The sequence below is a fragment of the Bidens hawaiensis genome, unplaced genomic scaffold (assembly GCF_021521415.1).
Source record: "Bidens hawaiensis isolate Kalapana, Puna unplaced genomic scaffold, B.hawaiensis_p1.1 tig00052069_1, whole genome shotgun sequence".
Lineage (NCBI taxonomy): Eukaryota > Viridiplantae > Streptophyta > Magnoliopsida > Asterales > Asteraceae > Bidens > Bidens hawaiensis.
The window spans coordinates 23,308-48,210 of record NW_027499330.1 but is presented as its reverse complement, the minus strand read 5'-3'; the positions used below and the strand labels follow the sequence as shown (position 1 = coordinate 48,210).

At 37.1% G+C, this 24,903-nt stretch overlaps 1 pseudogene across 1 annotated transcript; it reads left to right on the top strand.

Annotated features, from left to right (window-relative positions):
* Nucleotides 1-20,709: 20,709 nt before the first annotated feature.
* Nucleotides 20,710-24,543, top strand: LOC143599360 (formin-like protein 8 pseudogene; annotated as a pseudogene). The gene is made up of 2 exons (XR_013147284.1): nt 20,710-22,136; nt 23,382-24,543. The product of XR_013147284.1 is annotated as a formin-like protein 8 pseudogene (transcript).
* Nucleotides 24,544-24,903: the final 360 nt, after the last annotated feature.

The window sequence follows — 24,903 nt, the reverse complement described above, 5'->3', positions numbered from 1 at the left end:
GCAGAAGGATATTGAAATCAAGCATATTAAACATTAATCTTTGTTGAGAAAGATCTATATGTCAGTTGGTGACAAGGGTTATGAAACATATTTGAACGTTAACCGACGTCAGGTTAAGTCCATATATTATTATATTTGTGGGACATATATACTAGATACTGGTATGTGTAATATGTATGATAATATTTGGTGTGTATGTGTACCTGCTGTTATGATTGAGCTGGTAATGAGTTATACGGTGAGATTACTATTGATTACTGCGTACGGGGTGGGTACGGCAGAATGACATAAAAAGAGTAACTCCAATGATGGAGATTAATATGATTCAGTTGATTGCTCAAAGATAGCAGATGATGATACCGAATGTCGTATCACAGATCACTGCTAGTGTTGATGCAAATGCGATCGCAGAATTATAGATCGAGCAATCACATGAATATGAATATTTTCAATTCTTAGTGGTATTACTAAGAGTGATAATGTCCCACCGAATACTATTATGACTACAAGTATTAGTTATAAACTAAACATGAATAGTAGTCGTAATGAATTAGATCCTGTATGAAGGATATATTTGTTGGTTGTGTTAAGGAAATAATTAATGTTTACTGATAGTAAAGGGAGGAATAGATTGGCAAGTGGTTAGAAAAGATCGAAATGGTTAAGGATGTTGGTAAGAGTCTAGAACATTTTGTAGTGAAATATGCTACAGATATGTTGGTAGATTATGTTGTATCGTGATGGAACACGATGGTACAAAATTATAGTTAGAAAATTATTACTCAGATGATATGGTCAGGATTTAAAATTCTTGTGCTAGAGCACTTTTATTCGAGTGATTTAGTTCAGAGATTGGAAACTGAGCTATGAAAGATAGAAATGTTGTGTGCTGATCACTTAGAACACGCTAATCGTTTGAAGGAATTGGCATGTCTGGCAACATGGCTAATTACTCCTGAAACTAAGCGAAGTGAGCGCTATATTGGAGACTAACTCCATCGATAAGGAGTATAGTCAATCCTGTAAAATATACAACCTTTGGAAGGGTTGTGTCACAAGCCAGCATTGATATACTTGACTCTATGGGAAGCGGACTGGAAGGACGTTAGGTGAGACGTCGAGTGTTAAAGAAAAGAAATGTTAAAGGTATAGGGCAAGATGGGCTTTTGAATAAGTAGGTATGTCCTACAACCCAGAATTATACTAAGACTAGTTCTGGTGTGAAAACATGAACCGCATGAAGGGTCCTTCCCTAAATGTGGAAAATATGGTTATCGGTAGGAAGAAGAATGTCGAGTGATAGTAGGCCATAGGTGTGGTAAAGATGGATGTAATGCCCAATTGTAGAACCAAATGAAGCCATGTGAACCGGCAACCCCAACCCATTCGTGTACAACCACTCCGAACCCAACACCTTCAATAACAATCCATCCAAAGAAATCAAATTATACCAAACAGCTGTACTTGCTATGAATGTGGCAATACAGAACGTTTCAAAGAGAAATTGCCCAAAGTTGAACCAAGGTGTCGTTGGAAGAAGAACCTCATGACAAGCATCAACCTCTGATCAAGCAAGGAGCCGAGCTTTTGTGAGTAATTCGAATAAAGCACGTCATGATCCAAAGGAGGTATTAAGTATGTTGTAGTTTTAAATCAATAGGCTTCAGTGATATTTTTGCGGTCGCCGATAGAAGTTAGTTCCTGTTAACCTCCTACCATTTGGAAAGATACCGATTAGTGAAACTATAGAACCCTATACTGTAGAATCGCTAACGGTAAATCCCTAATGGTTAACTAAGTTGTTCGGAATTGTCCTATTATTCTGAACGATTAACGTTCCTTATTGACCTACGACCAGTAAAGTTAAGAAGTTTTGACGTAATAGTTAACATGGATTGGCTAACTCAACGTGAAGCTGAAATCAAATATGAAAAGAAGATGATTAGAAACTCTCCTTCGGACGATGAAGCGATTAAATACAGAGAAAAGTGTACGGTATTATGTTACCACTCTAATCTCATCTTGAGATGTTATAATATTTACGACAAGAAGACGTGGTGTATTTAACAAACGCGATTGCCAAAGTATTTAAAGGAAAACATATAGAAGATATCCCGATGGTAAGTGAATTTCCACAAGTTTTCCCAGAAGAACTTCCTGGATTACCGCCAACCCGACAGGTCGAATTCAGAATCGATTTAATGTCTCAAGCTGGTCCTGTTGCTAAAGCACCCCACCGACTTGCACCGTCCGGGATGCAAGAATTATCCAATCAGTTACAAGAATTGTTGGATAAAGGATTCATACGACCTAGTTGGTCGCCATGGGGTGCACCAGTGTTATTTGGGAAATGAAGGACCGAAGTGTTAGGATATGTATTGGTTAGGGAGAATTGAATAAAGGGACGATCAAGAATAGGTATTCACTTCTTCGAAGTAAATGATCTGTTTAACCAACTGCAAAGGGCGATTTATATTTAGAAAATTGGTCTTAAATATAGTTATCACCAAATGAAAAATCCAAGAGGAGGACGTTGCAACAACAGCGTTTCGGACTCGCTACGGCCATTATGAATTCTTAGTTATGCCTTTCGGGCTAACAAATGCGCCGGCAACATTCATGGAACTCATGAACCGAGTCTGTAAACTTTATTTTGACAAATTTGTCATAACATTCATTGATGATATTTTGATATATTCGCAACGTAAAGAAGAGCACGAACGACGGTTAAGGAAAATTGTGCAAGTGTTAAAGCAAGAGGAGTTGTACGCGAAGTTTTCGAAATGTGATCTTGAATAAAGAAGGCATAATCCCTTGGTCATGTTGTAAAGCAACAAGGATTTCACATAGACCCAAATAAGATAGAAACCATTAAAATTGTGCCAAGCGCCGATTTTAAGTCTCCCCGATGGAGACGATGGTTTTGTCGCGTATTGTGACGCATCGCGTAGAGGGTTAGGATGCGTGTTGACGCAGTATAATAAGGTTATAGCCTATACTTCCCGACAGTTAAAAGTACACGAGAAAAAATTACACTACTCACGACTTAAAACTGGGAGCGGTTATCTTCGCACTTAAAATCTGGAGACATTATCTCTACGGTACGAAGTGCGCCATCTTCACCGATCATAAAAGTTTGCAGCACATATTCGATCAGAAAGAACTGAATATGAGGCAACGAAGATGGGTCGAGTTGTTAAACGATTATGACTGTGACATCCGTTATCACCCCGGCAAGGCTAACGTCGTAGCCGATGCCTTGAGTAGGAAAGATCGGGTTAAGCCATTGCGAGTGCGAGCACTGGGGATGATAGTCCAGTCGAACCTTTCGGACCCGATTCGAGTCGCTCAACGTGAGGCGTTGAAAGAGGAACAATTGGAAAAGGAAGGATTTTACGGCAATGAGAAGAATTTCGAACACCGTGTGGACGAAATTCTCTACTTCAAAAATCGAGTTTGGATCCCGACCCTCCATGACCTTCGTGAATTAATCATGGACGAAGCGCATAGATCGAAATATTCCATACATCCGGGATCGGATTAGACTATTGATGATACGAATATCTGAAAGGATTTTATTAATGGCCGAGTTGGAGGAAAATATGGTTACGTATGTTGGTGAATATTTAAGTTATGCAAAAGATAAGGCTGCACACCGAAAACCCTAGGGAACGCCACAACGGCAGAAAATTCGCCAATAATAGTGGAAATAAATTACAATGGATTTCGGGACGCAAATTCCCAAGATATATCAAAGGCATGATGTAAATTGGGTAATCGCGGATCGATTAACCAATCCTCGCATTTCATCCCAATCCATGACGATCACCGCAATGAATTCTCGCTCAAATTCATGATGGTGAAATGGTGTCTTATCGTGGAGTACCATTTTTAATTATCTCAGATCGAAATAGTCATCCTACTTCCATCATTGGAAGGCGGGTAAAGAATCGAGTTAATCACGTGTTCATCTTCGTTTCTTGAGTTTGTTTGCAAGAAAATGAGGTTTCAAAGATGAAAACCGATTCTTGCATGATCAAGTGATGTATACGGGTTATACAAGGGATCTTGGTCCAAGAAAGGAGTTAAACGAACCAAAAACGAATTTTTACGGTTTAAATCTTTGTTTTTGAATCATAACCGAAACTATAGTGTAAGAGGCTTGATCGTGAGTGTAACTTTCTTGGTATTGTGGTATGTTGGTTGTAGGCTCTGTGTTTAGTGGTAGATAAGGCGGAAAGACGAGTTTGTAGCTTGTAGTGGCGGAAAACGAAAGGTATATTCGGTTTTGGAGTTTTTGGACAGATTGTTGATCGTTTAGAGTTGGGTCATGAAATTTTACAGGGATGTTCTACACATGAAAATAAGAGTTCTGTGAAGTTTTGGTAATTTTTGGACAAAGGATGAATATTTGGTGAATTTAATGCTCGGTTTTGGCTAAAAATGGTAAAAAATAGTTAAATATCATGAAAAATTCTGGAAAATTGCAGATAAGCTTTTTATATCATGTATAAGTCACACACAGAATTTGAGGTCAGTTGGTGAAGTCTAAGTAGGCTTTTCGGTTAAACGAGTTCTAGGGTTTTCTAGCTCGGTTTTAGTGAAAATGGCATGTAAAAGAAGATTTTGGTTCTGGAAAAATTACAGGGGATTATGTGGATGGCAGGGGACATCCAGGAAAAATTTGGGATTTTTCTAAGATCGTTTGGTATTTACGACATATTTAGTGTTTAAATGGTGTTTAACAATAGATAAATAAATTTTAAATATAGAAATTAATTCTGGAAATATTTTTATAAAATTCCCCACTGTCAAAAAGTGATTTGTGCAAAATTTCAAGATCCGAGATTAAACGGATAATTATTTGTGTAAAAACAAACTTTTAAAGCTTAAAATGCGTAAACAGGTAAAGTTCGCTTAAACGAGCTGACTGGTGTATAAAAACCCTAAAAATGATCTATTTTCATATAATTGAGTCAAACAAGTAAAAATAAATCATCCGAAAATAATTCGGATGATTTGAGTAATTTTAACCTATTTTAACAGTTTCCGGTACGCCAAAGACGGAAACGGGTCCCGCAGCCAATCGGGACGTCTAAACCGAGCTCTAAGTTCACATCTTTAACTAAATTATCAGTCAACAACTATTTTCGGGTCGTGTGTGACCAAACTCATTTTTGAAACGTAAAAACGGATAACCGTGCTAAGCACGCAAAACGGGAAAAACGACTAATAATAATCTTGACCATTGAACTCTAAACTAAATCACAATCTGAGTCCGGAGAAGTGTTCTGGGTTAACATTGCCCCCGGAATGGGTACAGTACTGGGTTAACAGTGTCCCCAGATGTACCGGTTAACACGGTTAACGATTATATAAACAATAATTGTATAATAACGATCGTAGGGATCATATTACAGATTGGACGTGTTAATTGATAATGATTGTTGTCACCTGCTTGCATGTGCTAAGGTGAGTTTCACGAGCCCCTTTTTCTGAATTGCTTTTAAATATTTTCCCGGGGCGGAAGCATGTTACTATTGAAATGTTTAAGTACATACTGAACGCATGGATTTGCGTGTGTTTATAAATATATGATTGTACAAGAAACGTACGGAATGGGTTAACAGTGTCCCCAGGTGTCCCTAGAAGTGTTTCTGGGTTAACATTGCCCCCGGAATGAGTATTATACTGGGTTAATAGTGTCCCCAGATGTCCCTAGACGTGTTTCTGGGTTAACATTGCCCCCGGAATGGGTACTGTACTGGGTTAGCAGTGTCCCCAGACAGAGGTTTCGCTTGTGGGCCCAGCATAATTACATCGAGTTTCTGGGTTAACATTGCCCCCGGAATGAGTACAGTACTGGGTTAACAGTGTCCCCAGATAATATTATATTTTGATATGGTTTTATCATGGTTTACTCAAATTGTGAAACTCACCAACTATTCGTAGTTGACCCGTTTTCTCACATGCTTTTCAGGTACAATTAAGATGAAGTGATTGCTTACGTGCTAAGTGCTTAATGTGTGTAAGATTTGCGTGTGGGATGTTAGGATACATTATATTACATAGAATTATGTATCGTATTGTATGATGTGTGTATCACCTAGACGGTAATGAATTATGAGATAATGTAATTTGAAGTATATTAATGTATTCAGTTTTCTATATAAACAATGTGGTTGATATCAGAGGTGTCTGTTGCATCCCGTTTACGTTTCCGCTGCGATTTCGGGGTGTTACAGTCTTTAAAAGATACCTAAAATATAACCAGTAGCTCAAGTATTATAGGGACTGAATATCAACTAATAATATATGGTGACGAGTATCGGGATGAACTCGGTCGGACAAGTGAGTTATTATGGTTCGGAACATAATAACAGACTTGTCTGCAAGAGGGAATTCAGGGGAAGTCACTGGGTACATTAATAGGTAAAAATGGCAACATATGTGTAAAGTATATAATATTATTTATACGTGCTAATGTGTATATATATATGTACATATCTTGTGGGTACATGTACTGAGAAATAGGACCCGGATAAGGAACCGGGGGATGAAATAATAAAAAGTACCGAGGATGCTGAAATTTCTAGAGCATCGGTTGATGATAAGTCTGACTTATCGGGCTATAGTTATGATAGTACCAAGTTAGATCTCCCGTTTGACATTAACCATAAATACCTAGTAACCGTCACTCCCAACCAAAATTGATAAATCCCTTACCCTACCAACACCGGTACCGTATATCCTAATAATCCCCTATGTTCACCTGAACCACCGACCCTCACGTACGGACGGATCTACACCTAAACCCATTCTTATTCCATTAAGGTAAAAATAAATAAATAAAATAAAATAAATAATAATAATAATAATAAATTTGATCATAAATGAGCAGATAAAAATAATATATAGAAATATATATGTGTATTTCTCACTTTCAAACATATGAGACATACCACCTCCAGATCGAGAATTACCGATTTTAGCAAACCTAGAACGCCTGAGGACATTGACTGAACAAGTGATAGAGTTTCCTATAATAGTAATTGAGAATATTTGAAGGAAACATGGGTTGCGCGATTACCTTGAACCTTGCAACTCCCTATGTTATCCTTACACCCGTTAGATGCCTATACCCATGTATACTCGAATAGAATGATTACCCATACACAAAGAGGTGTTGGAATCATTATAGCATAGTTGGTTGTTCGTTCGTAGGTGGTATACCGTGTATGCCGGATATACAAATAGACACGGATATTATAACTCCGTGGTGCGTAATCGTTTGGTGCTCACGGTAAGCATGTATCGGTTATGCTGACATGTAGAAGGATAGTGAAATCAAGCATATTAAACATTAATCTCTGTTGAGAAAGATCTATATGTCAGTTGGTGACAAGAATTATGAAACATATTTAAACGTTAACCGACGTCAGGTTAAGTCCATATGCTATTATATTTGTGGGACATATATACTAGATACTGGTATGTGTAATATGTATGATAATATTTGGTGTGTATGTGTACCTGCTGTTATGATTGAGCTGGTAACGAGTTATACGGTGAGATTAGTATTGATTACTGCGTACGGGATGGGTACGGCAGAATGACATAAAAAGAGTAACTCCAATGATGGAGATTGATATGATTCAGTTGATTGCTCAAAGATAGCAGATGATGATACCGAATGTCGTATCACAGATCACTGCTAGTGTTGATGCAAATGTGATCGCAGAATTATAGATTGAGCAATCACATGAATATGAATATTTCAATTTTTGGTGGTATTACTGAGAGTGATAATGTCCCACCGAATACTATTATGACTACAAGTATTAATTATAAACTAAACATGAATAGTAGTCGTAATGAATTAGATCCGGTATGAAGGATATGTTTGTTGGTTGTGTTAAGGAAATTATTAATAGTTTGCTGATGGTAAAGGGAGGAATAGATTAGCGAGTGGTTAGAAAAGATCGAAATGGTTAAGGATATTGGTAAGAGTCTAGAACATGGTGTAGTGAATTATGCTACAGATATGTTGGTAGATTATGTTGTATCGTGATGGAACACGATGGTACAAAATTATAGTTAGAAAATTTTTACTCAGATGATATGGTCGAAATTTAAAATTCTTATGCTAGAGCACTTTTATTCAAGTAATTAAGTTCAGAGATTGGAAACTGAGCTATGGAAGATAGGAATGTTGTGTGCTGATCACTTAGAACACGCTAATCGTTTGAAGGAATTGTCATGTCTGGCAACATGGCTAATTACTCCTGAAACTAAGCGAAGTGAGCGCTATATTGGGGACTAACTCCATCGATAAGGAGTATAGTCAATCCTGTAAAATATACAACCTTTGGAAGGGTTGTGTCACAAGCCAGCATTGATATATTTGACTCTATGGGAAGCGGACTGGAAGGACGTTAGATGAGACGTCGAGTGTTAAAGAAGAGAAATGATAAAGGTATAGTGCAAGATAGGTTTTCGAATAAGTAGGTATGTCCTATAACCCAGAATTATACTAAGACTAGTTCTGGTGTGAAAACATGAACCGCATGAAGGGTCCTTCCCTAAATGTGGAAAATATGGTTATCGGCAGGAAGGAGAATGTCGAGGGATAGTAGGCCACAGGTGTGGTACAGATGGATGTAATGCCCCAATTGTAGAACCAATTGAAGCCATGTGAACCGGAAACCCCAACCCATTCGTGTACAACCACTCCGAACCCAACAGCTTCAATAACAATCCATCCAAAGAAATCAAATTATGCCAAACAGTTGTACTTGCTATGAATGTGGCAGTACAGAACGTTTCAAAGAGAAATTGCCCAAAGTTGAACCAAGGTGTCGTTGGAAGAAGAACCTCATGACAAGCATCAACCTCTGATCAAGCAAGGAGCCGAGCTTTTGTGAGTAATTCGAATAAAGCACGTCATGATCCAAAGGAGGTATTAAGTATGTTGTAGTTTTAAATCAATAGGCTTCAGTGATATTTTTGCGGTCGCCGATAGAAGTTAGTTCCTGTTAACCTCCTACCATTTGGAAAGATACCGATTAGTGAAACTATAGAACCCTATACTGTAGAATCGCTAACGGTAAATCCCTAATGGTTAACTAAGTTGTTCGGAATTGTCCTATTATTCTGAACGATTAACGTTCCTTATTGACCTACGACCAGTAAAGTTAAGAAGTTTTGACGTAATAGTTAACATGGATTGGCTAACTCAACATGAAGCTGAAATCAAATATGAAAAGAAGATGATTAGAAGCTCTCTTTCGGACGATGAAGCGGTTAGATACAGAGAAAAGTATTTAAAAGAAAACATATAGAAGATGTTTCGGTGATACGTAAATATCCAGAAGTTTTCCCAGAATAACTTCCTGGATTACCGCCAACCCGACAGGTCGAATTCAGAATCGATTTAATACCTCAAGCTGGCCCTGTTGCTAAAGCATCTTACCGACTTGCACCAACTGAAATGCAAGAATTATTGGATAAGGTTTTATATGACCTAGTTAGTCACCATGGGGTGCACCAGTGTTATTTGGGAAATGAAGGACGGAAGTGTTAGGATATGTATTGATTAGGGAGAATTGAATAAAGTGACGATCAAGAATAGGTATTCACTTCTTCGAAGTAAATGATCTGTTTAACCAACTGCAAGGGGCGATTTATTTTTCAGAAAATTGATCTTACATATGGTTATCACCAAATGAAAAATCCAAGAGGAGGACGTTGCAACAACGGCGTTTCGGACTCGTTACGACCATTATGAATTCTTATTTATGCCGTTCGGGCTAACAAATGCGCCGGACTTCATGGACCTCATGAATCGAGTCTGTAAACCCTACCTCGACAAATTCTTCATCGTGTTTATTGACGATATTTTGATCTACTCGAAAAGTAAAGAAGAGCACGAGCAACACTTAAGAATAATTTTAGAGCTTCTGAATCAGGAGAAGTTGTATGCAAAATTCTCCAAGTGTAACTTCTGGTTACAAGAAGTGCAATTCCTAGGTCACGTTGTAAACCATCAAGGAATACACGTTGATCCGAGTAAGGTTGAAGCAATTAAGAATTGGCAAGCGCCTAAATCGCCAAAGGAAATCCGCCAATTCTTAGGCTTAGCTGGATATTATCGTCGATTTATAGAGAACTTTTCCAGCATCGCCCAACCTTTAACTCTCCTGACTCAAAAGGATCGAAAGTATGAATGGGGAGAAGAGAAGGAAACGGGGTTTCAAACGTTAAAAAAAAAATTATGCCAAGCGCCGATTTTAAGTCTCCCCGATGGAGACGATGGTTTTGTCGCGTATTGTGACGCATCGCGTAGAGGGTTAGGATGCGTGTTGATGCAGAATAATAAGGTTATAGCCTATGCTTCCCGACAGTTAAAAGTACACGAGAAAAATTACACTACTCATGACTTAGAACTGGGAGCGGTTATCTTCGCACTTAAAATCTGGAGACATTATCTCTACGGTACGAAGTGCACCATCTTCACCGATCATAAAAGTTTGCAGCACATATTCGATCAGAAAGAACTGAATATGAGGCAACGAAGATGGGTCGAGTTGTTAAACGATTATGACTGTGATATCCGTTATCACCCCGGCAAGGCTAACGTCGTAGCCGATGCCTTGAGTAGGAAAGATCGGGTTAAGCCATTGCGAGTGCGAGCGCTGGGGATGATAGTCCAGTCGAACCTTTCGGACCTGATTCGAGTCGCTAAACGTGAGGCGTTGAAAGAGGAACAATTGGAAAAGGAGGGACTTTACGGCAATGAGAAGAATTTCGAACAGCGCGTGGACGAAATTCTCTACTTCCAAAAATCGGGTTTGGATCCCGACCCTCCATGACCTTCGTGAATTAATCATGGACGAAGCGCATAGATCGAAATATTCCATACATCCGGGATCGGATTAGACTATTGATGATACGAATATCTGAAAGGATTTTATTAATGGCCGGGTTTGGAGAAAGATATGATTACGTATGTTGGTGAATATTTAAGTTATGCAAGAGATAAGGCTGCACACCGAAAACCCTAGGGAACGCCACAACGACAGAAAATTCGCCAATGATAGTGGGAATATATTACAATGGATTTCGGGACGCAAATTCCCAAGGTATATCAAAGGCATGATGTAAATTGGGTAATCGCGGATCGATTAACCAATCCTCGCATTTCATCCCAATCCATGACGATTACCACAATGAACTCTCGCCCAAGTTCATGATGGTGAAACGGTATCTCGTCGTGGAGTACCATTTTCAATTATCTCAGATCGAAATAGTCATCCTACTTCCATTATTGGAAGGCGGGGAAGGAAGCATCGAGAGTTTGAAGCTTCCTATGGGTGAAGTAATTATCACCAATTTGTTAAATTGAAAATGGGCGTCACTCAAGCCATAAGATTTGAATCGATTTGAGAAACAACCAATCGGATTTATAATATTTAAGATAAGTTGAAAGCAGCGCGAGATTGGCAAAGGATTTATGCCAACATTCAAGGGAAACCATTGTCACTGGAAAGAGGTGACAAGGAATTTTTAAGGCATCGCCTTCGAGAGGTGATATAAGGTTTGGCAAAACCGAAAATAGCTCCTTAATATATTGGACCTTATGAGACTATCTCCATGATTGGTCGTTTAGTTTATTGATTAAAGTACTTCAGGGGCTAAGTACTATACATGATGTTTTGCCATGTATACGGATTGAAAAGTGCCTAGGCGTTGAGGCAACGAAAGTACCAGTAATGGAGGTACTCATAGAAGACATACTTGATATCATAAATAATTCCGTAGAGATAGTAGACGGGAAAACTAAACAGTTTGGACATACCAAGCTTTACTGATTAAGATTAAGTGGAATTCACAGCGAGGACCAAATTATACCTGGTAACGCGAGGGTGAATTCTGAAGGAAAAACCCCCACCTTTCTCTCGGAAGGGGATAGTGGGCGTGTAAAATTTCGAAGACGAAATTTCTTAACGGGGGGAGAATGTAACGATTCCGACGAAACCAGGGATACCCTAACCGGTAGACAGTAGTTACGTTATTTAATGTCGGGTACATGAATTACCATAGTAATTATACGATAATACATGGTTCACTGTATTGATTGTACGTGGATATATAATTCATCGTATTGAATACGCGATTAATCGATCGATAGTTATTCAAACCCGAACGAATCGAGGGTTCAATTATAGACGATATCTATAATATATAGTGATTTACGAAGCATTAATGCTTCGGGATAAGTAAAGTACGGCACAGAAAAAGAATTTATATTTAATGGTACGTCGGTGCGTTAAACGAAACCTTTATTACCAAACCAAGCAAGAGACGATCGATCAAGCAGAAAAAATGCGCAATTATTAATAATATGATGTTTTAAGTTAATAAATGTCATGGTTTAAGTTTTTAAAGTTTTTAAATTGGTTTTATATAAATTTCATTTTTTTAAGCCGAAAACGACCGTTTTAGCCTCGTTTTAAGTTAAATTAAACATTTAACCGAAAAACGAACTGAACCAGATTATCCAAAACATTATCCGGATTGCGAATATCCAAACATGTGGCTAGAAATGGAAAGGTGGGTCCCACCCCACCCCTCCTTATTTTCGATCGGACCCAAAGGGTCTCACCCCATTCCTTCATTTCTTGTTTTATCCACCATTGCAAGATCTTCATTTCCTCTCAACATCATGAACTAAAAACCGAGAATTTTAGCAAGAAAACAGAGGTAAAAAGTCGAGTTATTTACGTTTCCATCTTCGTTTCTTGAGTTTATTTGCAAGAAAATGAGGTTTCAAAGATGAAAACCGATTCTTGCATGATCAAGTGATGTATACGGGTTATACAAGGGATCTTGGTCCAAGAAAGGAGTTAAACGAACCAAAAACGAATTTTTACGGTTTAAACTTTAGTTTTGAAACAATAACCGAAACTATAGTGTAAGAGGCTTGATTGTGAGTGTAACTTGCTTGGTATTGTGGTATGTTGGTTGTAGGTTCTGTATTTAGTGGTAGATAAGGCGGAAAGACGAGTTTGTAGCTTGTAGTGGCGGAAAACAAAAGGTATATTCGGTTTATGTTCGGTTATGGATTTTTGGACAGATTGTGAACGGTTTTGAGTTAGGTCATGAAATTATATAGAGGTGTTAAATACATGAAAATAAGAGTTCTGTGAATTTTTAGTAATTTTTGGACAAATGATGAATATTTGGTGAATTTAATGCTCGGTTTTGGCTAAAATGGTGAAAAATAGTTAAATATCATGAAAAATTCTGGAAAATTGCAGATAAGCTTTTTATAACATGTAAAAGTCACACACAAAATTTTACGTCCGTTGGAGAAGTCTAAGTAGGCTTTTCGGTTAAACGAGTTCTAGGGTTTTCTAGCTCGGTTTTAGTGAAAATGGCATGTAAAAAAAGATTTTGGTTCTGGAAAAAAATTACAGGGGACTATGTGGATGGCAGGGGTCATCCAGGAAAAATTTGGGATTTTTCTAAGGTCGTTTGGTATTTACGACATATTTAGTGTTTAAATGGTGTTTAAAAATAGATAAATAAATTTTAAATTTAAAAATTAATTCTGGAAATATTTTTATAAAATTCCCCACTGTCAAAAAAATGATTTGTGCAAAATTTCAAGATCCGAGATAAAACGGATAATTATTTGTGCAAAAACAAACTTTTAAAGTTTAAAACGCGTAAACCGGTAAAGTTCGCCTAAGCGAGCTGACTGGTGTATAAAAACCCTAAAAATGAACTATTTTCAAATAATTGAGTTAAACAAGTAAAAATGAATCATCCGAAAATAATTCGGATGATTTGAGTAATTTTATCCGATTTAACAGTTTCCGGTGCACTAAAGACGGAAACGGGTCCCGCGGCCAATCGGGACGTCTAAACCGAGCTCTAATTTCACAACTTTAATTAAATTATCAGTCAACCACTATTTTCGGGTCGTGTGTGACCAAACTCATTTTTGAAACGTAAAAACGGGTAGCCGTGCTAGGCACGCTAAACGGGGAAACGAACTAATATTAATTTTGACTAATGAACTCTAAACGAAATCACAATCTGAGTCCGGAGAAGTGTTCTGGGTTAACATTGCCCCCGGAACGGGTACAGTTCTGGGTTAACATTGCCCCCGGAATGGGTGCAGTACTGGGTTAACAGTGTCCCCAGATGTACCGGTTAACACGGTTAAAGATTATATAAACAATAATTGTATAATAACGATCGTAGGGATCATATTACAGATTGGACGTGTTAACTGATAATGATTGTTGTTACCTGCTTGCATGTGCTAAGGTGAGTTTCACGAGCCCCTTTTTCTGAATTGTTTTTAAATATTTTCCCGAGGCGGAAGCATGTTACTACTGAAATGTTTAAGTACATACTGAACGCATGGATTTGCGTGTATTTACATATATTTTATTGTACGGGAATCGTTCGGAAATGTACTAAGATGGTAATTGTCTGAGTTGCTAACATTCTAAGGCCCCGGAACACGAGTGATTAACTGAAAGCCGGTAGAGTGTGGATAGTACTATTGGTCTGACAAACCCAACTGGTCCGGCATGGATTTGCTGATGTTTCCCAGCCAGTTGCACATGTCTATTTTGTTGTTCTATATATTTTGCTATGTAATGTTAGGCATAGCGGTTTGGGGCAGGTCCATGGGCGGAGTATGCCACGGGGTTGTGTGTGGATAGTCAGAGGTTTCACTTGTGGGCTCAGCATAATTACATCGATAATATTATATTATGATATGGATTTATCATGGTTTACACGAATTGTGAAACTCACCAACTATTCGTAGTTGACCCGTTTTCTCACATGCTTTTCAGGTACAATTAAGATGAAGTGATTGCTTACGTGCTAAGTGCTTGATGTGTGTAAGATTTGCGTGTGGGATGTTATGATACATTATAGTAAATAGAATTATGTATCGTATTGTATGATATGTGTATCACCTAGACGGTAATGAAATATGAGATAATGTAATTTGATGTATATCAATGTATTCAGTTTTCTTTATAAACAATGTGGTTGATATCAGAGGTGTCTGTTGCATCCCGTTTACGTTTCCTCTGCGGTTACGGGGTGTTACATTTTACTCTTGCTACATCTCTAAATTCTCTCTCAAACTTCATAGATTCAAGGTTGTTATTTTCTTAGTGTTCTTGAAGGTTTGACTTCCAAATGTCAAACTGAGTTTAATATTTCATTCTAATTAGCTTATATAATCTTATTAATAATTGAATATGGTGGTTCAACATATATATAATACACACCCCTTGTTACCTTTGGTAGTTACTTCTCCGACTCCGGTTTATTAAGTTTCGGACCTCGTAAGGCAAGGCTTCATGGAGGACTTCGTGTTCTTGATATATATACACTTATATAACTTGTTTGCACATATTAAACATGCTTAACTTCTGGTCATTTTAGTTTGTTGGTCACATTTACAAGTCTTAGGTATGTGGAGACCATCTATGAACTTTTTGTGAGATGAAAACCAAACCAAACTGAACTTTTGATTAAAAGACTTGTTGTTGACTTTTTAGTTGTAGAACTTAAATATTTTCATTTGTAGATTATTATACAAAATCTATTATATTTGGGTATTTGGAAACGATCTATAAACTTGTTGTGAGATGGAAACCTAACCGATCCGATTTTTACTCGCTTAAGACACACAAGTGTGTTTTTAGTTATCAAAACTTGTATATTTCTTTAAAAATAGTTTACAAACTGATTTTATTTATTTTCTTAAGTACTTGGAAATGTTGGATCCAACTTGATCTCATAACAAAGTTTGGACCGACAAAACCGAACACTCGCTTAACGTACGTTGTTAGTTATAAAACAACAGATCTACATACTTGGTTAAGTCTTATTAAGTTCTATTGAGTTATCTCATAACATTCATTATTTTGGAAAGTTGACTTTGGGTTTGACCATTTGTCAAGACCCAAACCAACAACCCGAACACACGTTAACGACCCGTTTTAGTATCTCTATCCCAAAGGAACTTGCACTTTAGCATTTTTCCCACTTTATTACTTAACATAGGTTAAGTAAATATTAAGGTTAGATAATTTAACCCGGTTTCGAGCAAGCTTACATTTTTAAATGGTTATTATTATAAATTATTAAATAGTTATATTTTAAACCTTGAACTTTAATTGTTTACTTTTTGCAACAATTATTTTATTTAAAGATCTTCAAGACAACCTTTTTAAAACCAAGTCTTTCTTTTATTTAGGCTTCATACGTTAAACCCGTCGTTCTGGAAAATCTCCAAATTATCAACTTTTCAAGTTTATTACTTGAACGTGAGTACTTTCATACCCCGTTTTCCATCTTTTGTTTTGAGGGTGACTTTTCATACTTATTCAAATTAAATGATTTATACTTGAGTCTTAAACCACAAACGTCATTATATACTTTACTTAAATAAATGCTCGATTTGGTGTTCTATGCTTACATGATTATATGCTTATGTGTTTACCGCTTTTGGAGGGTTGAATCAAAAATTTGTGAACTATATGGTATTCTCTTATAGCACGATGCCGTTAATGTATTCTTATTAACGATCTCATGAAATCCGAATATATTTGGTATTCCCTTATAGAAGGTGCCGCTAATGTACTCTTATTGGCGACCTCATATTATCCAAATTATTGCTATTTATTTGTTGTTTTGTATACAAGATTGTGGCTTTTCTTATTATATACATATTGTTCAAAATCTACGAATTGCTCATCAACCTTTATGTTGATAAACTTTATTTTATGAAATGTTACAGGTTTGCATCTAGGTTGATTATGGAGTTTGGAGAAAAAAACGTCACAAATACCTCTATGATATTAGCAAAAATGAACAATATTTGATTTGCTATATTTTGCTATATTTTGTTGTGTTTGTCTTATGAATATTGTTATGTGACATTTTCAATGTTGTGAAATGAAATAAGTTTGTTAAACATTGTCACTTTAATTAGTGTCATGTGCTTATAGGTAATCGTTACACCTCGGCATGTTCCGCCGCCTTTGGTCGGGGTGTGACAAGAATTTAGCGACATAAGGGCAAACTTGCCAAAACATATTAAACAGGGACAAAATAAAAAATAAACAGGGGTGAGGAATGGATTTAATATGTTTATAATGGGAGGGATTCCCTCATAAAATGATTAATTTCTTTCCAATGTTCAACCAAACATGTCATTTTTCATTACCTTTTGAATAAAGCATTCCATTCCTTACTCCATTATCTGATACCAAACAGACATTAGTAGTCTTCTACTTAGTAGAGAATAAAAAAATTATACACGATGAGTTAATACTAAGAAAATAGACCCAACATTTTAAATGGGCCCCTAATATTTGTTACTGGACATCGGCCCATTAATTCATTGGATTCATAATCCATATAAATTGCATATATTTGGATCCAATAGAATAACGGATAATTAAATTAAATGTACATTATCATTATCATCATCATCATCGTACTCAGTATATCCCACCAATAGCAATGCTATGGTAGGGTCTGATGAGGGTAAGATGTAGACAGCCTTACCTCTATCGCATAGGGATAGAGAGGCTGCTTCCGGTGAGACCCCCGGCTCGATAGTAGTTTTGCATCAAGCCTTGGACATAAGGCACATAGCACTCAATCATCGGGACACCGGCTGATTGGTGCATGTGCCCTTGTCTTTCGGCTATCAACGCCACCACATGATGCCTGATTAACCTTCCGCCACTTTTAACGTTATTTTCACGAGATTAGTAAAATAACGTCAAAATTAGTGCAATTTTACTTTTGCCCACCCGATGGTTCACACATATATACATTATATGCGCGCACCGCAAGCAGGGCGTAAATTAAATGTACATTATAATTTTGAAATTTACCATAAATGGTCTAATTGGCCAAGAAATGTTTCAAAATAAACATCAAAATTTGAGGCTGAGCTGGAATCTATGGGCTTTTTTCTTAATTGTTATAGTGTTTTCCTAGCTAGTCGTCTTTGCCTTTTTAAGTGTTTAAACACTAATTAGAAGTTTTCTTTTTTAGTGTTCAGCCGACAGCTAGAAGGCTTAGCCAGCGGCTGGGGGCACTTTTGTTGTTTAGTCGGCGGCAAGAAGGCTTAGTTGCTGCTTTTAGAGCTTAACGACCGACAACTAGGGCTTTTTTGGTCAAATGACTATTTTATTAGAAAGGTAGGTCAACTTAACTGGTTTATTAATTTTCCCCATTGTCATATATAAGAGCATACTTGGATTCCGAGTTCCCTATACTAACTAGTTTAGGTTTTCCCAACACCGCTACGACATGGGGTGTTTTTGGGCGTTGGTTAAAACATGACGTTAAGTAAACTTTTCTTTTTATGTATTTTTTTAACCACTTACCGCCATACATCACCCGATTTCTTTAGTTAAGCGAAATATTATTTTAGTTAGTTTTTTTTTAATGACCAACTAAGTAACGCAGGGTACTCCGTATACGGCCCCCATTGGCTAAAGGTAGCTCGAGCAGGCCACGAGTCCGGACGGACGGAGCCCCTAGCGGTCCACCTATTGAGGGATTCCCTGGATAAAACCCAACACTCACACCCGCCAAATGGCACGACAGCGATGAGCCGATAAAACCGGGTGAGAATAGGACTCGAACCCTGGCTTGTATCTCTCATATAAATTGGTGATAATGAGGTTTGAACCTCTTACTACTAAAGTGACCATTATGTTACATCCAATTTATATTTTAGTTAGTTTTGATGGGTGAATACGCATGTTTATTTTTTGTAGGGTATTTTTCATCATCATTGGGTCATTTTAGTGACAGGTTTTTTTTTTTTTTTTCCTTTTTTTTTAAACCACTATGGATGCATAATAGCATAGAACAAGTTAATTTGATTGGTTGAAAATACCTACGACCACTAATAAAATTTATTTTGACTTAACTCTAAAAGAAGCTTATATCACATAAAAATTAATAAAGCAAAGCAACATATGTTTTTATTTACTTAAGAAATATATCGAAAACTGTAATAAGTGAGTGAAACACCTTAGGCAAGATTAAAATCAATTGACGCGTTATGCTTGTCCATTATTTCCCCTTTTAGTTATGGTAAAGTAGGGCCGTCCAAACCGCTCGTTACTCGAATTCGCTCGCCACTCGCTCGGAAATTGTTCGGAAAATGCTCGCTCGTTTTTTCGCTCGATTGAAAACGAGCCGCTTGCATGGTTCGGTTTGTAAACAAGCCAGGCAACGAGCAAATGTCTGCTCGGTTCGGCTCGAATATTATTAATTTATATTATTATTATTATTTATAATTATATATGAACAAATATATTTATATATAAACAAAACACATAAATATAAGCTCACAATTATTTTTACCTCTTTAATGTTTTCATATTTCGTCAATTTTATAGTTTTATTTGTTCGCCTATAGTTTTTACAATACTAGAAGTTTGTTTACATAATCATTATATCTCACTTCAAACATATTTTTAATAAAAATTTACAATCCATTACTCGTTTGCCTAAAAACTATTAATTTATTTATAAAATATATTATTTACAACCTTCAAATTTGTTTTAAAATTTTAAAGTGAAAAAGAAATAAATAATGCTCGAAATCGCTCGATGTTCGATCGAAAAATGCCCGATTCGAATTGGCTCGTTTCGGTTTTCGCTCGATTCAAATTTCAACCGTTCGGTTCGATTTGATTGTAAACGAGCCAAGCAACGAGCAAGCCTTCGCTCGGTTCGGCTCGGCTCGTGAACAGCCCTATGGTAAAGGGGTAGTGGTGTAGTGCTCTCAGGCTTAATCAAACACATGCTCAAATATTTTATACAATAGTTAGACCCATAAACCCGAACATATTAGCTGGTTAGTTAATCAGAGTGGAATTTATATGTTCAGGGTTATGGATTAAAAGAGATTAATCGGAGTGGAATTTAATTGTTGGATCTACTCCGATTAATCTTTTTTAATCCTGACTAATCGTTGGTCCCTACCTCACCACCCTGACTAGCGTCTAACGAGTTCTATAACACTGAATTGTCTTTTAAAATACAAACTTGTTACCTATTTCTTTTCTTACAAATCCTATCCATCCCGTTGACTCTTAGTTTAATGCGTTATACGTTGGACCCGAATATAACCCGCAGCCGTTTAGACCTTCGACAAACTAAAACAAAATATAACATAGAGGAACTACAAATTTCAAATCTTAAGGGCCCTTGTGCGTCCCGCTTGCGTTGAGGAGTCAACAACTTTGTGTTGGTGGTGTAGTTGGTAAACTTGGGTCATCAAATGTGTTTTAGGTGAACCACTTTGCGTACGTTTTTCTCGCTATCTTTTTATCTTGATACAACGTAAGCAGTCTGTTAGCCCATCTCTGTAATATTCATTATATATATATATATACATATATAACAACGTTTCAAAGTAATTATAAGTACATCCATGTTCGAATCATTTATTTGTGTATATAATGGTTTAAAAGTTTTATATTTTATTGTATAATGTTTTTAATTAGAAGATGAGGTGTATTGTCAGTTTTGACTATTTCTTCACGCTTCTGACTTTATAAAACCGTACAGATAATCTGAAAGTGACAATTATTTTCATAATTTATCGTTACCAACAAAATTATAATTAATTAACTATAAGGTTATGCCTAATTGTCCTATTAGTTGTTTTGTAGCTATACCAGTTCAAACCCCTCTACCCATAAATTACATGACAATTACCTTTGCCAAAATTACTCAAATGCCCTTGTAACACACGGCCAACCTCGTAATACAATGGTATTTTAGTCATTGTTTTAGACTTCCAGTTTAAGTAACCTGATTCACACGCTTTCTTGCGATCCAGACAAACATAAAGTTAACGAATGACGCGAGGGTATATTAGTCATTTCCACAAAAACCGTGAACGCACCACCCCACCAATCCATGTAGGAAAATGAAATTGTAATAGCCCAACTACTTTTTTTCTTATAGTGGCTGGCATCAAAACTCAAGTAGCAATATACCAAATCCAAAAATACTTTTAAGCCTAAACAGAAGACAAAATAATCAATCCTCCTGAAATCAAGCAAAATTCATTCTCTGCATTTCAATGGCTGTCACAATCCAATTCCAGACATTGCTGTTTCTCTTATTATTTTAAACTCCAATCATCTTCCCAAGTTGCCCCTCAAAACATACAAGTGTTTTATCCATTCCACCTTCCTCCTCCTTCTCCATTACCACCGCCACCGCCACCGCCATTTATAGATACCATTACACCTCCTACACCCATCACCACCACCGGCTCCTCATCAAACTCGTCTAATAAAACCGTTGCTAAAGCGGTTGCAGCAACCGCAGCAGGTACTTTGGTTTTATCCGGATTATTGTTTTTACTTCTTGTGAAGTATAAACGCTACCGAAAAGAAAAAGAAAAGGAAAAACCGAATTTGCATGATAACCGAAACACCAACGACTCGGTTGTGATGATGAGTAATCAGTTTACGAGATTTGAAGGGATCAAAGGGGTGATCGTTGATGAAGAAGGATTAGATGTGCTTTACTGGTAGAATCTTGATGATGATAATGATCATGGGAATAAAAGAAGAGTTTTTAAGAAAGAAGTTATTAATGTTAAAAGAAGAAGAAAGGATGGCAAGAGCCGTTGACTTTGGTGGAAGAAAGTCAAAGAGATTTGATGCTCAAATTCAACAAGTTCCTTTACTTAGAGGAAAATCTTCAGGGTCTCATGTCTGGCCTTCAGGAGAAGAAATTAAAAGTCAAAATAATATTCTTCCTGTTGTGAATCAAGAAATCTTGACTAAAAGTTCGTCATCCCGGTCTCCGCCACCAACACCACCATCTCCACCGCCGCCGCCAATAGTGGTGGAAAAGAAGAGTCATGTGCCGCCGCCACCACCGCCACTGTTACTGCCAAAAACATGTAGTTCGACTTCATCATCAAAACCACCACCACCGTCTGATAAAGTCAAACTCAAGCCGCTGCATTGGGATAAAGTCAACGCTAATGTGGGACATCCCACCGCGTGGGACCAGCTGCGTAACGGTTCCTTCAGGTAAATTTTCAAACTTTAAACATGCCCATATATGGGTGCATTAGAGCACCCACAATGGGCGGTTTTTGGGTGTTTTAGAGACCTCGAAAAATGCCATGTCATCCAGTTTTATCATTGTGTAGCCCGTTTGTGGTGGGTAGTTCTTGCCCAAGAACTTGAAAAAACGGATGGTGGTGGGCCCCATTTATGTTTTTGGTATAGAATATTTATTTGTAAAAAATTTATAAAAATAATTTTTATATGTAAAAACCTTATTTTTTGCATAATCTATTTTGAAGCTTTTGGATATAAACACATGCAGGGGCGGACGCACATAGTGTGGATCGGGATCCCGGGACACCAATGTTTTTTAAAAATTTATTAGAAGCGGTATATTAAATTTTTTGAGGACCCCATAAGATTTAATACTTGGAACCATACTATTAATGTTGATGTGGTCTGGTGGAAAGTCCCTTGTTTTATCTTTGAAAGGTCATGGGTTCAAGTCTTACAAGGCTCAGTTTTTGGTTTTTTATGTTAATTTTTAGTGTTAATCAATCATTTGATTGCTAATGTTGCAATGATAACTTTGGAAACATTCAAACACCTCTAAAATACATATCATTGTTTTCAACTTTATGCATGGTTTTCTTTAGAAACATTCAAACACTTTAAAATATCAGTTTTATTTTTCACTAGTTTAAGTTAATGGTTTTCAACACATGCTTATGAAAGGGTGGATCTAGGTTCTATCTCAAAAATGTTTAAGAAAGGGAAAACAAAGTGTTTATGTGTCAACCCGACCCATTTTGACCCGTTCAGGTAGTGATGATTGAAAAGAAAGTTTTATTATGATATTGTTTTTTATTATGTTCTTCGCCTCGACCCGACCTGAACAACGACCGACCCGAAAAATTTGAACATCGAAAATATGGGACCCCATTGGCAAAAAATCCTGGGTCCGCCACTGAACACATGTACTGGCCGTGGTAATTAAAAAGTTTAAAAAATAATTTTTTCATACAATTTATGAAAGTAAAAGAATTCTTCTTATACAAAAATGAGTTCTTTATTAGAACGTATTCTACATGTGTTTGTATGCAAAGGTTCAGAAAAAAATTATCTGAAAATGATTTTTCTTTAGTTTTTCACAAGTAAACTCATGGTTCCCCACGTTTTTGTGGTTCTCCAATGAACCTCCATCTATATATATGCGAGTTTATTATGTTTTTGAAAAATGAGTGTTTTCTAATGATTATGATTCAGGTTCAATGGTGATCTCATGGAAGCACTTTTCGGGACCGTAGCTGCAAACAAAAAATCACCACGCAGTAACAACTCACCAACAACTCCAAACACCAAACTGAAATCCGGTCCTCCATCTCAACGATTCATCCTCGACACGCGCAAATCACAGAACATAGCAATTATTCTCCGTTCGTTGTTCGTTTCCCGACAAGAAATCATCGACTGCCTTCTAGAAGGCAAAGGATTAGACATCGACACCCTCGACAAGCTCACTAAAATCACCCCAACAAAAGAAGAAGAACAACTCATTCTCAACTATGATCAAGACACCACGAGGCTAGCCGATGCAGAATCGTTTCTTTACCATATACTACGAGCCGTTCCTTCGGCTTTTACTAGGTTCAATGCTATGTTCTTTAAGGTAAACTACACCTCAGAAGTGTCCCATATTAAAAACATGTTGCAAACACTTGAAATGGCCTGCAAAGAGCTTAGAACTCGCGGGCTTTTCGTTAAGCTTCTAGAAGCGATTCTTAAAGCCGGAAACCGAATGAATGCGGGGACATCAAGAGGAAACGCTCAAGCATTTAACCTGAACTCTCTTTTGAAGTTATCTGATGTTAGAAGCAGTGATGGGAAGACATCGTTGCTACATTTTGTTGTTGAAGAAGTTGTTCGGTTAGAGGGTAAACGATGCATGATTAACCGAAACCATAGTTTAAGAAACAGCACGGCTAACTTGACTAGTGATGCGTCTCGAAGCAAAGATTACATAATGCTCGGGTTACCTATCGTGGGAGGCGTAAGTTCTAACATCAAGAAAGCAGCTGGAATCGACTATAATGCCCTTATGACATCATGTGAGAAGTTAAGTGACCGTTTGGATGAAATCATGAAAACATTGGAAGAATGTCGCGATGATGGTGGCGGGCGAGGGTTTTTGAGGGAAATGGAGAAGTTTGTTGAGAGGGCAGAACGGGAAATTTACAAGTTGAGACAAGAACAAGAGCGGGTTATTGAGATTGTTAAGAGAACAAATGAATATTATCATGTTGGCGGTTCAAAAGATAAAGGGAAAAAACAGTTTCACTTGTTTGTTATAGTTAAAACTTTTCTTGAAATGGTTGATAAGGCTTGTGTTGATATTGCTGTAAAGCTTCACATATCGAGCTCGAGATGAGCCTAACCGAGCGTTTCTTATATCCTTCTTATTTCTTATATGTATATAATAATAACAATAACTATTAGTATATATAAATTTATGATAAAAGTAATTAACTAATGTGTGTTACATTACACATAAATTTATAAACGAGCCGAATCCGAAGCACAGCTCGAGCTTTAAAAAGAGCCGTGCTCAAGTTGTAGCTTTAGACATAGAGCTCAAAACAAGTAGAGCTCGAGCTTGGGCCCTCTTAAGTGGTAATTAATTCATAAACAATAGGCCAATTGAAAGTGCAGGGAGTGAAACCTAATCAAGCAATCTAATAAAAAAGAAAAATAAAAGATGAAAGCCTAATTACATAAATTGAGGTAATTG